The sequence below is a fragment of the Arabidopsis thaliana genome, chromosome 3, assembly GCF_000001735.4.
Source record: "Arabidopsis thaliana chromosome 3, partial sequence".
Taxonomy (NCBI): Eukaryota; Viridiplantae; Streptophyta; class Magnoliopsida; order Brassicales; family Brassicaceae; genus Arabidopsis; species Arabidopsis thaliana.
In genome coordinates this window covers 14356742-14371572 of record NC_003074.8, presented here as the reverse complement: position 1 = coordinate 14371572, position 14831 = coordinate 14356742, and the positions used below count along the sequence as shown (strand labels likewise).

The window sequence follows — 14831 nt, the reverse complement described above, 5'->3', positions numbered from 1 at the left end:
AAACACGGATACTACAAGCAACAATGAGAACACAACGAAGGTCAACGTTATTAGAGGAGGTGAAAAGAAGAGGGTAAGGAAACAAAACACAAATGGTAAAGTATTAGGGTAACATAAAAGTTAGTTAGTAACCACCAGCGAGAATTAAGGCCGATACCAACTTCTTCACTTCACTTTGAAGACCGCCAATATCAAATTCAATACATTCAGTTATACCGCCTGTAGCATGAGTATGGATAAGGAATATAGAAAAAATTCTAGTATCAAGTGAAGCTACCTGGGGGATGTCAATTGGCCATCTACAAAAAATGGAGCCAGCAGAAAGTTACTCATATTAGAGTTGAAAGAACATCGTTTAAAAGGAATGGCACCATTACTGCTAGTGGCTTAAGCTCTGCCTGAATAACAGAATCTCTGCGACGTTGGATGTTTGAGTCGGAAGTCCGGCTTAAGCTGGTGGGAATTGGAAGTCCGGTTTGGAGTTGCAGCGAGAAAATTTAGGTGCTACCAGCAGAATAAGGAAACAAACTTGGAATCAAGGACTTCAACCCGAAGTTTCTCTCCATCAGCATCATCGGTACTCAACAAATGACGGCTAAATTTGATGAGGGCATCCATTACCTTAGGGATTGAAAAAAATAAAAAATTAAGGCAACGACTATAACTAAATAACTATTAGGATTTTTAGAGAGATCAGCTACCTTGCTTGTAAGAGTTTTTTTCCGGTCAATTAAATCCAAGATATCTTTGTTAGACAGTGCAACACCGCCACAAATGCTAATAGAACTGTTACCATATACAAATACATAAGCAATTATAAATCACCTAGAGAAAATGGAAATCAGTTAGTAGCTACAATTATTTATAACAGATAACACAAACCTTATCGCTTTGAGTTTCTTCATAGAGTTTTGAAAACGTTCCTCGGGATCCACAAAAATGTTTGCTTGGTTGAGAACAAGGGATGGATGACCAACTAAACCTTGGTTTTCTTGTCATACTGGAAACGACCATCTAACTTGCTAGAAAGGGTTCATAGCCGTTTACTTCTTCTCCCACATATCCCGTTCGGGATAGTAGCATTGACATCATCCTGAATCGCAATAGGTTAACAAATAAAGAGGGCAAACACCTATTTTAAGTTCCAAATAAACAAACAAATTTACCTGGAGGGAGCCCTTTGCAGCTTTTGAAGGGGGAGGGGGGGGGTCGTAAAATCCTGAAAATGGGTAAACATTGTTAAATAAATTGTAAAACATAACACCAACATTAAATGGATAACAGGTTAGTGACTACCTCGTCAGAATCCTATGATCACCAATTAACATGTGCAACAAAAACGCCAAAATTATTAGGTAATCCGACGTTTATAGGATAAATAAATTATTAGGAACTAGAACACTAACTTATAAAAAATCATACCTCGCAAACTGTTGAAACCACAGAAGGAGCGCCTCTGCCAACATCCTATTTATACAGGTATACAAAGTCGTTAGCAAATAATAAAAGATATAATTTATCAATTAAAAACGAGGTTATTCGTTAACCTGCATATTAAACTTGTAGGGGGTTTCAACCCCTTCCCTGGGAGAATCCTCATTACCGGCGACAGCCTGTTGAAATGTCGTAGTATCTAATAACAGTGAAAGAAGTAAGGGAATAATCAACAGGTACTTGTTGACTTAGTAACCAGTTCATTTGTTCCTAATAAATCAATAGAATCACCCTCGGGGGTAATACAACCCCGCCATCAGAGGGTAAGGCAGCCTATTGCAAAGTTTTTTAAATGAACACAAGTTTTAAGATAACAACAACGTATAATGTTATCGCCCATACAGTTTAATATATCAGTTTAAAATAAATGTTAACCTTTAGAAATAAAATTAGCGTTGGCTAATATGGAAAAATCAATAGAGTAGAATAACTAACTCATAATGATTAAAAAAAAGTATTTCAAACAACCGCAACAGTTTTGAGAGAGTTTCGTTGAGCACCTAAAATCGTTATCGTCCCATACTTAATCTTTACAAGGAGTCAAGAATCGGATCTAAATAAAAGCCTGAGAAACTATATCATATGGGGGATAATTTAGCTGCTAACCACGTTATCCAGATTCTCCGCAGACGCCTTGCCATCATCCGACACAGGACACACCTTCGCAGCGAAGAGATGAAAGAGTTAACGGATAATTTATAATACAAAAGAAAGACGATGTCCTTTCGAGCTAATATAATATAGCCATATTACCTGGCGTTCCTCAACAACATTGGAAAGATGGACCCCATCTCCACTTGTCGGCTGAGCACATTGAATCTGACTCTATAAGCAAATTAACATATGGTAAGACGCTGTAAAAAAAACACAAATAACTACAGTAAGATGATAATGACTTCGTTACTGGGATAATTGCTAACCTCTTCGTTAATGGTGGATTCCTTTGGAGATAGTATGGATTCATTCACTGAAACAATCTCGCCAACCTAGACAAAAGTGAAAATCCTCAAATTAATCAAACATTCGATTCTAAATCTTAAAGCATAGAGTAATCAAGGGTAAATTAAAGGTAATAAGATATACAGAAAAGATTATTAACTAACCTCATTAACAAGAGATGCAGGGGTGTGAGTGACTTTGACGGAAGCATAGTTACTCTGCTATGCAACAAGTTGACTCGATTACTACAGGCGAATATTATACTGTAACAGAATACTTAGATCATTAAGTACATAAACTTCTAACCTCGGAATTGCCTTTTTCAGCAGCACTACAGACACAAACCCGCATTAATGAATATCCACGGTCTCCTCGATATGAAAGATTACAGATTGAATGGATATGAAAAGGTGGAACAATAGTTAGCGCAATATCCAACCTCACTACTAACCTCTGAAATATCTTCACCATCCAGAGTGCTGTCAGTTCGTGCAGGAACATTGACCGGTCCCTACAAGACACATACAGCGACGTTACATTTACTAACCAACTTTCATCTCGATAATTCATTATTGCGTTAGGTGGGTAATATAAGTGTAAACTCACTAACAACTTAACAGCTATTATAACACTTATCGAAATAAAATCCCAAATGTTACCTACTACCTCACCTGCGAATCATGTAACAGGCCGGATTGAGATGGAGAATCTTGATCAATGAGCGCATGTCCTCACGCTGAACCAATAAAAACAGTTAGTTAACAGATCAAAATAGAGTAAGTGTTCAAACTGGTCGTTAAGACAAAAGATAGTTCGCTAAAAAACTTAACATCTAACCTAAGAGTTATCTTTGGTAAGATAATAAAATGTAGGAGTATGGTAAAACCAAACCTGGTCACCAACACCAATGGGAGGGCGCTATTCTTTTGCTGAGTCATTTTTAGGATCCTACCCCAACTACTTTACAAATTTAAATATTCCAAGGGGGAATAATGAGGGAATTGAAAAGGTGGTTACAACATAAATTAGTGCACTACACACATAACTACTAACCTCTGCGTTTCCTTCATCACCCATAGGGGTTTCGGCATCTACATCAACCTCTGTGTTTTCTTCATCGCCCAGAAGTGGGGCGGCATCTACATCTACAGAGTTCGGGCCCTACAGTACCAAATCACAAATAAGTTAGGGTAATGGTTTTATGTAGAAGTTAACAAAATAATTAAATGTCAGCTATTGTAATAATTAACAGATTTATTTTATTGCACATCACCTGCGAATCATGGATCATACCCGCATGAACTATAGGATCCTCATTAATGGGGGCGTTGTCCTCGCGCTAAAACCAAGAAACAATATTAATTGCGTATGCGGGGGCCACAAAGAGAGGATTAAACCCACGAACAAAAGATTAGAGGTTTAAATCACTGTTAAATAGATGAGAACTTAACAACTAACCCCGAAGTTATCTCCAGTGGCGGCTTCTGTAGTCGGGGCAACGTTAACGTCAGCATCGTTACAGGCCTACAAACAATATAACACAATGGATATTGATGAAAAAGGTACAAACCCCTTATCGTTTCAGCTGCCACGCTAACACAAGATTTGCATGCTAAATAATATACTTACTAAATTATAAATTAGTTCTAATAACAAGCAACCCACCTGCGAATCATGGATCATACCCGCATGATCTATAGGATCCACATCAATGGGGGTGTTGTCCTCGCGCTAGAACCAAGAAACAATATTAATTGCGCATGCGGGGTCCACGAAGAGAGGATTAAACCCACAGACAAAAGATTAGAGGTTTAAATCACTGTTAACTAGAGGAGAACTTAACAACTAACCCAGGAGTTATCTTCAGTGGCAGCTTCTGTAGTCGGGGCAACGTCAACGCCAGCATCGTTACCGGCCTAGAAACAATATAACACAATGTATATTGATGAAAAAGGTACAAAACCCTTATAGTTTCAGCTGCCACGCTAACACAAGATTTGCATTCTAAATAATATACTTACTAAAATATAAATTTGTTCGACTAACAAGCAACCCACCTGTTGGTTATTAACGACGTCACCCTCAGTGAGATTACCTTCCTCCATTGGAACAACTCCGTCCCGCTGTAAAGGTAAAAAACATGAGACAAAAATTTTCACAACTACAACAAAGTTAACTGCTAATAAAAACAATAAATTTACCTCCGACTCGGAGCCACCAACACCACTTGAAACCTTGTCAGTGTAAAACGATAAAATCTCATCAACATTATAATCGACATTAGCATTCGCATCACGACTGTTAAACCGAACATTGGGACAAGGACGGCGGAGAGAATCAAAACCAAACTCATCATTGCCATCATTACAACCAATATCTTCAGAATTGGATACTCGAACATTACCAACCGGGGTAGACTTCTCGGGCCGACTAATCCCACTAGCAGGAGCTTTCGCTCGATCACTTTCAATAACAGTGTTTTTGCGAAACCAATCAATCAAACCAGCGATGATTAATTTTTCTGAGCATCAAGCTTCTCGTCCAACAAACGGGAAATAGCGTCGATCGACAAAAACTCTGAAGTACTGCCTTCCTCAGGTATGGGTCTTTGAGGTTTGCTCCTGATCCCACCGGTGTTCTTTATAGGTTTGCCAGATTTCCTATTCCGACTAATATTAGACTTACCACCCCGCTTTTGTTTTTAAGATGGCAATTGCATCTAAGAAGGGAAGCATCCACCACCAAACATATCATTCTTGAAAATTAGACCCTGACCAGCCAGCATAAGAATATTATCGACACCCTCATCTTCCTCATCATCAGACTATGACAAATCTTCCAACGGATCCATCAACATATCAGGACAAATAATCGTAGCAACACGAACATGTCCCAGAAAACGAAGATAATCAAATCAGCCACGGATAACTACATGGCAAAAATGTTAGCAATTAACAAGATACTTATCCACTATTATTGTATTAACAGATATCAAAGATAATTGATAAATGTTTTACCGAACAATTTGCATCCAAGTCCTTAGCATTCCCAAGCTTGAAAGCGACGGACTCTCGAGGACCCTCTTCAACATCGTCTTCCGCTTCTTCAGAATCAGACTCGATAGTCTCGTCTATTACTGAGCCTTCTTGAATTGACGGAGCTGCTTGTAAGACAACCAATTGCAAAACGTACAACAACCCCTGAACGACAAAACACGTTGTAGCTAATTGTTCATTTTCCCTCTCCTTTATCTACTTCATCATCATCTCGAAGGTGTAACGGCCTCATGGATAAGCAAGAAATGAATCAACATCTTTGGCCATTTCAACGTGAGCCTTAACAGTCTTCGGATATTATACTATAAATTACTCTTTCATAAATTATTTACGTAAATTACCTATAAAGATGTTGCGTTATTTACGTAAGACTTGCAGTCTTAGAGTTGACAAAATTTAACAAAAAATGTTAAAACCAAAAATAAAAATAAAAATTGAATGTAATGCAAAGAAGAAAGGAATCAAAGTAATATAATATATCAATTCATTGTAACAGTCAATCAATTAATTAATATATTTAATGTTATAAAGATTAAAGAAATTGTATTGTATACCCAAAAAAGAAAAGAATGTGGAACCACAAGAAATCACTTCCTTATTTTTCTCTGACTCTAGTTTCGTAGTTTTCTTTCTAGCTTGTATCTTGCTGGATATGAATCAAACTTGGAACATAATTAAAGAATTTGATATACTTATCATCCTCTCGATATCTCCAAGAATGTATACCATTTCCTTAAGAATTCGATCACAATACAAAGCCTTTTTTGTTCCTCGTCGAATGCAAAACTGACAAAATACAGAGGAAGCTTAATGTCAATGGGTGTATCCATTGTAAAGTATTTGGTCCACTGCAACGTTGCAACTACAGTATAAAACTTATTGGTCACCCATATATCAATCTTTAATGTAACAAAACTCATATCTAGAAGTGAGAGTTTGTTTTCTCTAAGAACTGATAGAACCACGCGACCGTCATTCGATTTGGCAGAAGACACGTCTAAATCTTTCTTGCTGTAAAAACAAAACTGAGTAACAATTTATAGCCTATGTGTTCTATATCCAAAGCACACCATTAAGTATTACCCTTCAAAGACACACTTTTACCAAGCAAGTCATTGTCGATATTGCCGCTTTCATCAAGAACCTTGCATGAGCCATCGTTCCTCTAACAAATCTGACGGAAGATTGGACATTATCGTCGTTTCTCTCTTTGAAATCTGATTTGATTCAGAAAGCAGAAAATAAAGTTTTGGGTTTTACATTGTTATCTATATATACTTTTATAATTAAGAAAATTATACAATTAATTAGTAATCTACAAAAAAAAAGTTGTAAAATTATAAAAAAGGAGACTGTTTTTAAAGATATATTTTTCTCTCTTTGAGATTTGATTTCCCCCATAACTAGAAAAATTCTTTACAACATTTATCAAAAGAACATTTTTTTGGTTCATGACTCTCTCTTTAGCTTTAGATATTTAGGTTAACGACGTTTTTTACGTATGAAATAAATTGTTGTATGGAAAATAGATTCGACGATTCTAATTTTGGTACCCGCAAATTTACTATCTTTTCGTTTATCTTCGCTGCATTAGTTAGTATAGCTCTTCTAAAAATAAGATATTATGTAGAAGTATAATCCTAAGCTTATCTATACTTTTTTTTAACAACTCATATTTTTCACATATTTTTTTCAATATGTATATGAATTTCTGTCTTCACAACTTTTTTACAGAGAGCTAATAGTATTCCTATCTTTTTGCAAGAACTCGTTTTATTTGTTTCAATTTTTTCTTACATTGTCTCTTTCCATCCTCTTATGATTTTGTCTAATCAATATGTGTCATACCTTCTAAACTTTTCACATTATCCATATTTTTTCTTCGAAAATCTCTTTTTTTTTTGTTAGTATAAGCATTTTTTAATCTCGTCAAGATGTACTCTGTTTTGTTTTCTATTATTCTAAGAAAATGTTTTAGCTTCTAAATTAGTACTTAACTATATCACTTCTCTCTTTTGATGTAGTTTAGATCCTCTTCACCTTCAAGCTTCCCAGACTGAAAGACCTCAATTTATATCTTCGAGAACTTGATTAAAATTGATACGATTAAAAACACCACCATCAAACCACGTCCTTGTTACATTTCTTTAAATTATATTAAAATGTTGGATTAGTTGTATAAAATCCTATAAGGTTGGGTTTAATATTATATAATTATAATTATATAACTTGCTTTATTTATATGTTTAAATTTAATATTTGTTATTTTCCTTTCTTATTTTGAATTTTAAAATAAAAAATAATTACTATTTTTAAAAATATTAATTAACTAGATGCTAAATATGTTAATTATTGATGTGGCAGCTCCTAATTGGTTATTTTCAAAAATGTTAATTAATTAGATATTAAATATGTTAATTATTGATGTGTTAGCTTCCGATTGTTCGTTTTAAATCCTATGTGGATGGCTTTAAAAACAAATAGCTTCAACTTTTATATAATATAAATTAGATATGCTTTAATGTTAAGTATTAATAAAGGTATAATATATAAAGATATACGTGTTTATGAAGTTTGATTAGACATTTACCTTGATCACGTGAAATTTCCATTAATCATTATACATAGATATTTAAATATAATGTCAGGATTCAATGTATATATCGTATATGTGTTTCCATATTTATCCGGATTAAAGTAATTATAATCAAATATTTAATATAATATATATATCATGTTACGAGTAATAATGAGATTTTTTGTTGATTTGAAATTGTTCCTTATTTAAAAGATTCTTACCATAAATATTATAGAATATTTTTGGTTTGTGATTTACTTTCTTGAGAAGAGGGAAATTAATTACCGTAATATTTGTGTAAAGATTTTGATTTGATCATAATCATTCTTGTGATAATAATAATTTGATAAATCCTAATTTGATTAGGATTAACTCGATTATAATATATTTTAATATGATTAGAATTATTAAAAATTAATTAAGATCAATTTTTTTTAAAACTAATAATTTAATTTGATTAAGATTAATTAAAAATTTTATACTTTAATGAATTACATATCAGATATGTATTATATATTTTATTTATATTGGATATAAATTTTAAATATAAAATTGAGTTATAAAATTAATTCCTCAGCTAATACCAAGTATTTGATGTCTTCCCAATTTTATCAACTCTTAAAATTTAAATTGTTGTTTAGCGGGTCTGCCAAAGCAGTGGTCTGCAATTGTTTGAGAGTGAGGCATATGGTAACAGTTACCATGTGAAATAAAATTGGTTTATTTGACTAAACTATTAAAACGGTTTTGAGCTTAAAGATATAGGGTTGGATAAGACATTAGATGTCATCCACAACCAAGAATTATACTGGATATAATTAACAAGGTGTTACTTACCTAAATAACTAGATATTTAGGGGTGAAGCCAAAGCTCACTTGGATTCTAGTGAAATATGTTATAACTTTTTTGACACAAAACTTTTCCGGTGACTTTCTGGTCAAACTCCGACCAAAGGGTTGAACGGAATTATCGGGTCATTAGTGTATTGGAAAGCTGTTAAAGAGTACTACAAAATAGTATACTCATGCGTCAAAAACGGAGTTGTATTGAATGAGAAATAAGGGTGTAAAGTGGGACACTTGGACCAAACCAGACCGAACCGAACCGGCCTGCGGGTTGTCGTGTCGTCCCGTCGTCAGCTCGAGGGCTGTCAGGCTTGTGGACCGTCATGCTTGTGAGTTCTTGGGCTTGTTGAGTTAAATCTTATGGAAATATTCTCAAAATATTCCATATTATCAAAATATTTTATATTCTCAGAATATGCTATATTCTCAGGATAGTCTCAAAATATGTCATGCATATCCTGAGAATATTCTCACAAAATCCTATCTCCCTCTACTATATAAAGAGTATAACACATGTCCCGCCATACAGGCTAAGATAGCGTGTTATTCATCCGGTCTTGCCAAAACTTTTCTTTATTTAAAATTCACCAACGAACAAATTTCAACCGCAACTTTTGATACTTACTAACCTGGAGAAAATGGGAAAAAGGGGTGAGTAAAACAAGTTTACTTAGTTAGGGGATCAACTCTGCCTACTGGACATACAGTAAAAACGTTCCAAATATAATCAACAACCATTACTTAGCAAAGATTCAGAATGTCTAACAATTAAACAAACAAACATGCGTCTTGCTCACAACATTATATTTTATTTTCGTTTTTAGTTTTAGTATTTAACTTTATGGCTTCACAAGCCTATATTAAATTTGGCTACTCAAGCCTATTAACCTTGGCTACTCAAGCATATTTTTTGGAAGACCACGGCCGTAGCTCGATCCTTCCTCTCATTGCTTGTCAGCGGTTAATGATCTGTAATGGGCCTGTCAGCCCAATTACAGTCCAACATCCTTAAATATATTTTTCATACTTTTTAGTTTTATAATCTCATATACATAAGAAGTTTTGTAATTTAATATATATTAAATATATCAAATCATGTCACCAATGCATTTCAAATATTATGTTACTAACAACGTAGCTTCACACAAATTCACATAAATCAACAAGGACAATTCTCGAGCCTATACCCAGCAACTATCAAAAAGTATATAAGGAAAGAGTTTACTACATATCCGCAAATACCACCCTCACCTTAGCCTAATTGAAGATGAAGAACAACTCTCTTCTCCTTTATCCTTTAGACAAGTTACTAGTTTGCTTCCAAGCTCATACTATTGAACACCATCTTGGCTCTCCATCAACCATGAAGTAAAACACTGAGTCTTAAAAGCTCCTGTAAGGTTTGGCTTCAAACCAAGCTCGTTTAACAAAACAACAACACAAACCATCACAATTTACCCCATAATTATCAGTCTCGGAAACATATACATACATCAATAACTAACCGTGCAAAATGTAATCCCACCGTTGAATAGTTAGACAGTAGCAACATGAACGTCTACACAAAGTTTTATCTCTATCAGATTTCACATGAATCTCCCACATTCTTCTGAAGATGCTGCCTCAGAACTGATATCTAGGTTTCTGCAACTTGAGATGATTATGGGCAAACTTCTAAGGTCAATTCCAGAGAGAGCTTAAATCCGATGGACAAGTTGTCAGCTACTATGAGTTCCTTAAAGAAATATCTTTCCATAAACGTCTTGATATCGATATAATTCCTTCTAGTACATCTGGAAAACGTATCACAAAACTAGTAGTCACACACTGTTCTGGATTTCTACTTAGCATAGATTTGGACAGCTTTGGCAGTTACTTGTCCAGAAAAAAACGTGTATAACTTCTCGAATATAAACCCGATTGAAACTCTGTCAGTTGCTATGGCTTCATGGCACGTGATCTTTGTAGAGATGTCTTATTTAGCAACTGATTCTTTCTAGTATGACGGGAAACATCCTTGTATAACCTCAACTTGAAACTACTCTTTTCTCTTTATCTTCTTCCTTATATGCTTCTAGTTTAGCCTAGCCGCCTTTTCTGATTTATTAGGATCTGCTTCATCTCACTTCTCCTTACTGTCACAAAAGAAATCTCCATCTGTTAATGCCTTTCCTTTGCGGTGGTGATGATCTCTTCTCCTCCGCAACGTATCGTCCTTCGTCTCCGCTTTCTCTCATCTTCCTCACGATTATCCTTCATCTCTTCTCTTTCTCTTCCTTTTTCTTCTTCTTTTCAAGCGTTCCACAGTGACTAACATACTCAACAACAACGGTAGTGGCAGACCTTTAATTAAGGTTAAGATTAAGATGACGCGGTGACTCTCAGATTAGGAACGGTGGCATGAATCTTTTCGGTTTCCTTCACCTTTGAACTCTCTTCTCTCTCCGATCTGGTAACGACCACACTCTAGAACTCAAGTGTTGATGCTTTGGATTTGCTTTCTTAAGATTCTTATTTGGCGGCTTGGAGAAGAGGGAGATAGATATACCAATATATATGTGCAACCAACAATACACGTAACAAAACCCTTTAACATTATTGATTTGCTTCACTTGAATTTAAGTGGGCTCCATGGGCTTTTTTTTTTGACAAAACAATAGGATGGGCTATTGATGTACGGTTTGGGGTGTTATAAAGAGACCCAGCCTCTAATTATTTCTCAAGCTCCCAAACACAAAACACTCTAAATTCTAAAGTCTCTCTTCTCTCTTGCTACTTAAAAGTAAGTTCTTAGTTTAGTAGTTGTCAGAGTATATCGTAGATCAAGTTCGCTTGAGTCTAATACTTTTGTGCTCGGGTATTAGTTTGTGATCGGTTGTATCCTGGGATTCATAAATCGTGATGTCCAAAAAGCATTTACGGCCGATTTATTGAATTAAGAAAAAATATATCATATCTTACCTCCGTGATTTACTTTATGTGCTTAATTACTGTTATTGTAATTTATCATTATCGTTATTTAATAAAATTCGTACTTGTTTCTCAATTCAGTGTTTGTGCTCCTACAATCTTAATTCAATAAATCCACTTTTACCTTATCGCTTTAGACGGATTGAGAATTTTTTGAATTTTTTAAAACGGTGATGTCTAAGATGGAAGGTAAGGGCAAAGTGGTTCTGAAGCTGACTTGGGGACGTGAGCTTACTCTGCAAAACGTGAAGCATGTACCTGACATGCTTAAAAAGACTCATCTCTGGAATGGTGCTAAGCAACAATGGCTTTGCCGTTAACTTTGAGTCTGATAAGTTAGTTCTTAAGAAACATGGAGTGTATCTGGGAAAGAGTTTTGTTAAAGGTAGACTAGTCAAAATGTCTTAAATGACAGTCTTTCCGAAAAATGTAGCTTCTGCTTCTGTTGTTGAAATGAATGAAAATCCTATTGCTTACTTGGTTGAGTCGTTTACTACTTGGCATAAACGTTTAGGACATGTCAATTATAAAACAATGCAAAAAATGCAAAACATGAATTTAATTCCAAAATTCAAAACTAACCAAGAAAAATGTGAAGTATGCGTACACGAAAAAACTCACTAAAACTCCCTCACCACGAGTTGAAAGAACAACTGGACCTCTAGGTTTAATTCACACAGACTTTTGTGATTTAAAATATGTGCAAACTAGAGGTGGTTAGAAATACTTTGTTACATTCATAGATGATTGCACAAGATATTGTTATGTATATCTATTACATAGCAAAGATGAAGCTCTGGTAAAATTCAAAGAATTTACACTCGAAGTAGAAAATCAGCTTCAAAGAACTATAAAAATAGTTCGAAGTGATAGAGGAGGAGAATATAATGAGCCATTCAATTCATTTTGCAGAGAAAAAGGCATTATACACCAAATAACTACTCCCTAATCACCAGAATCTAACGGAGTTGCTGAACGAAAGAATCGAACTGAGGACAATTCTTTGGATACTATTACTGTTGAAAAAAACAGAACAGGAACCTGAAGAACAACCTAGGCGGAGCAAAAGAGCTCGCAAAGAGAGATCTTTCGGTGATGGTTTCTTGATGATGTTTTTAGCTGAAAACGTACCAAGAACTTATTTAGAAGCCATGTCTACCCCTGATGCACCTTGTTGGAAGGAAGCAGTCAATACTGAAATAGACTCTATCTTGCAACATCATACTTACGAGATATCAGATCTACCACAAGGTTCTAAACCATTGGGGAGTAAATGGATTTTCACTATTAAAAGGAAAAACGAATGGTGATATTGATAGGTACAAAGCTAGGCTTGTGGTACAAAGCTAGGCTTGTGGTACAAGGATTTTGACAAAGAGAAGGTTTAGATTTCTTTGATACCTATTCTCCGGTAACGAGAATAACTTCAATCAGGATGCTCATAGGCATTGCAGCCTTACGAGATCGTGAAATACATCAAATGGATGTAAAAACAGCTTTTTAAAATGGAGATTTGGAAGAGGAAATCTACATGAAACAACCTGAAGGGTTTGTTATACCAGGACAAGAACACAAAGTGTGTAAACTTGTGAAGTCATTATAGGGACTCAAACTGGCTCCTAAGCAGCGGCATGAGAAGTTTGACAGTGTTATGATGTCTAATGGTTTTACCATTAATGAATGTGACAAATACATATATTTCAATATTACTCCAAGAGGATACATTTTGTTATGTTTATATGTAGACGATATGCTCATCTTGGAGAGCAACACAGATATCATAAATCAAACTAAAAACATGCTCAAAAGATATTTTTAAATGACAGACATGGATCTAGCAGATGTTATGTTGGGTTTAAAATCATCAGTACTAATGAAGGCCTTAATTTGTCTCAAACCCACTATGTTGAAAAGATACTTGATCGTTTCAAGCATTACTCTAATGGGACTACAAAAATTCCAGTAGATCCTCAACTTCACTTGACCAAAAACTCTTGTGAACATGTGCAACAGATGGAATATGCAAGAGTAATTGACAGCTTAATGTACTTGACAAACAGTACAAGACCGGATTTAGCGCACTCAGTAAATGTACTTAGTCGCTACACAAGCAATCCAGGACATAAGCATTGGAAGGCTATAACTAGAGTTTTGAACTAACTACGTTATACCAAAGATCATGGCTTGCACTATGGTAAAGAACCCGCAGTTTTAGAAGGTTATAGTGATGCCAACTGGATCGCAGATTCCAAAAACTTTAAATCCACAATTGGATATATCTTTACACTTGGAGGTGCAGCAGTATCCTCGAAATCTAGCAAAAAAATTGTGGCAGCGAAATCAACTATGGAATCTGAATTCATAGAGTTGGATACAACTGCAGCGGAAGCCAAATGGCTCCATAATTTCTTGGAAGACATTCCAATGTGGGGGAAACCTGTGCCTGCAATACGTGTACACTGTGATAGCCAATCAACTATAGGTAAGGCACAAAGTACCCTATATAATGGTAAATCTAGTCACATCAGAACACGACATAAAACTATTCGACAACTTATCTCAACTGGAGTAATCACAATCGATTACATCAAGTCAGTTGACAACCTAGCGAATCCATTTACAAAAGGTTTAAATCGAGATCAAGTTGCAAGATCATCAAGAGGAATGAGTTTAAAGCCTACCACCTAAGAGGAAGTTTGATGGTAACCCCACCTACAAAGATTGGAGATCCCATGACATAGGTTCAAAGGGACAACTAAATCAAACTAAATCTGTTATAAGCACTGAGAGACTGTTGTCTCTTCCTAGTTCCTAACATGATGTATAGTGCTTCCTGTATGTGTAAAGGTTAAGCATTTGCTTTTAATGATTTGAACCTAGCTTTGTAAGATATGTGAAGTAATTACAGGATACTTTTTTAAATACAAGCAGCTAGTAAATCACCTTGT

The 14831-nt window shown here is 35.1% G+C and overlaps 2 pseudogenes across 2 annotated transcripts; one reads left to right on the top strand and one right to left on the bottom strand.

The window, feature by feature from the left end:
* Window positions 1-504: 504 nt before the first annotated feature.
* On the bottom strand, window positions 505-6647 carry AT3G42190 (annotated as a pseudogene; the record flags this gene model as incomplete). Its single annotated transcript has 26 exons — window positions 505-621; window positions 702-786; window positions 883-991; window positions 1048-1093; window positions 1423-1467; window positions 1548-1613; window positions 1726-1767; window positions 1963-2022; window positions 2101-2154; window positions 2248-2319; window positions 2415-2480; window positions 2598-2651; window positions 2740-2764; window positions 2885-2944; window positions 3105-3169; window positions 3487-3594; window positions 3707-3772; window positions 3892-3957; window positions 4099-4164; window positions 4284-4349; window positions 4491-4556; window positions 4635-4888; window positions 4984-5093; window positions 5181-5257; window positions 5451-5633; window positions 6588-6647.
* A 5403-nt stretch (window positions 6648-12050) lies between these two features.
* On the top strand, window positions 12051-14621 carry AT3G42186 (annotated as a pseudogene; the record flags this gene model as incomplete). Its single annotated transcript has 1 exon — window positions 12051-14621.
* Window positions 14622-14831: the final 210 nt, after the last annotated feature.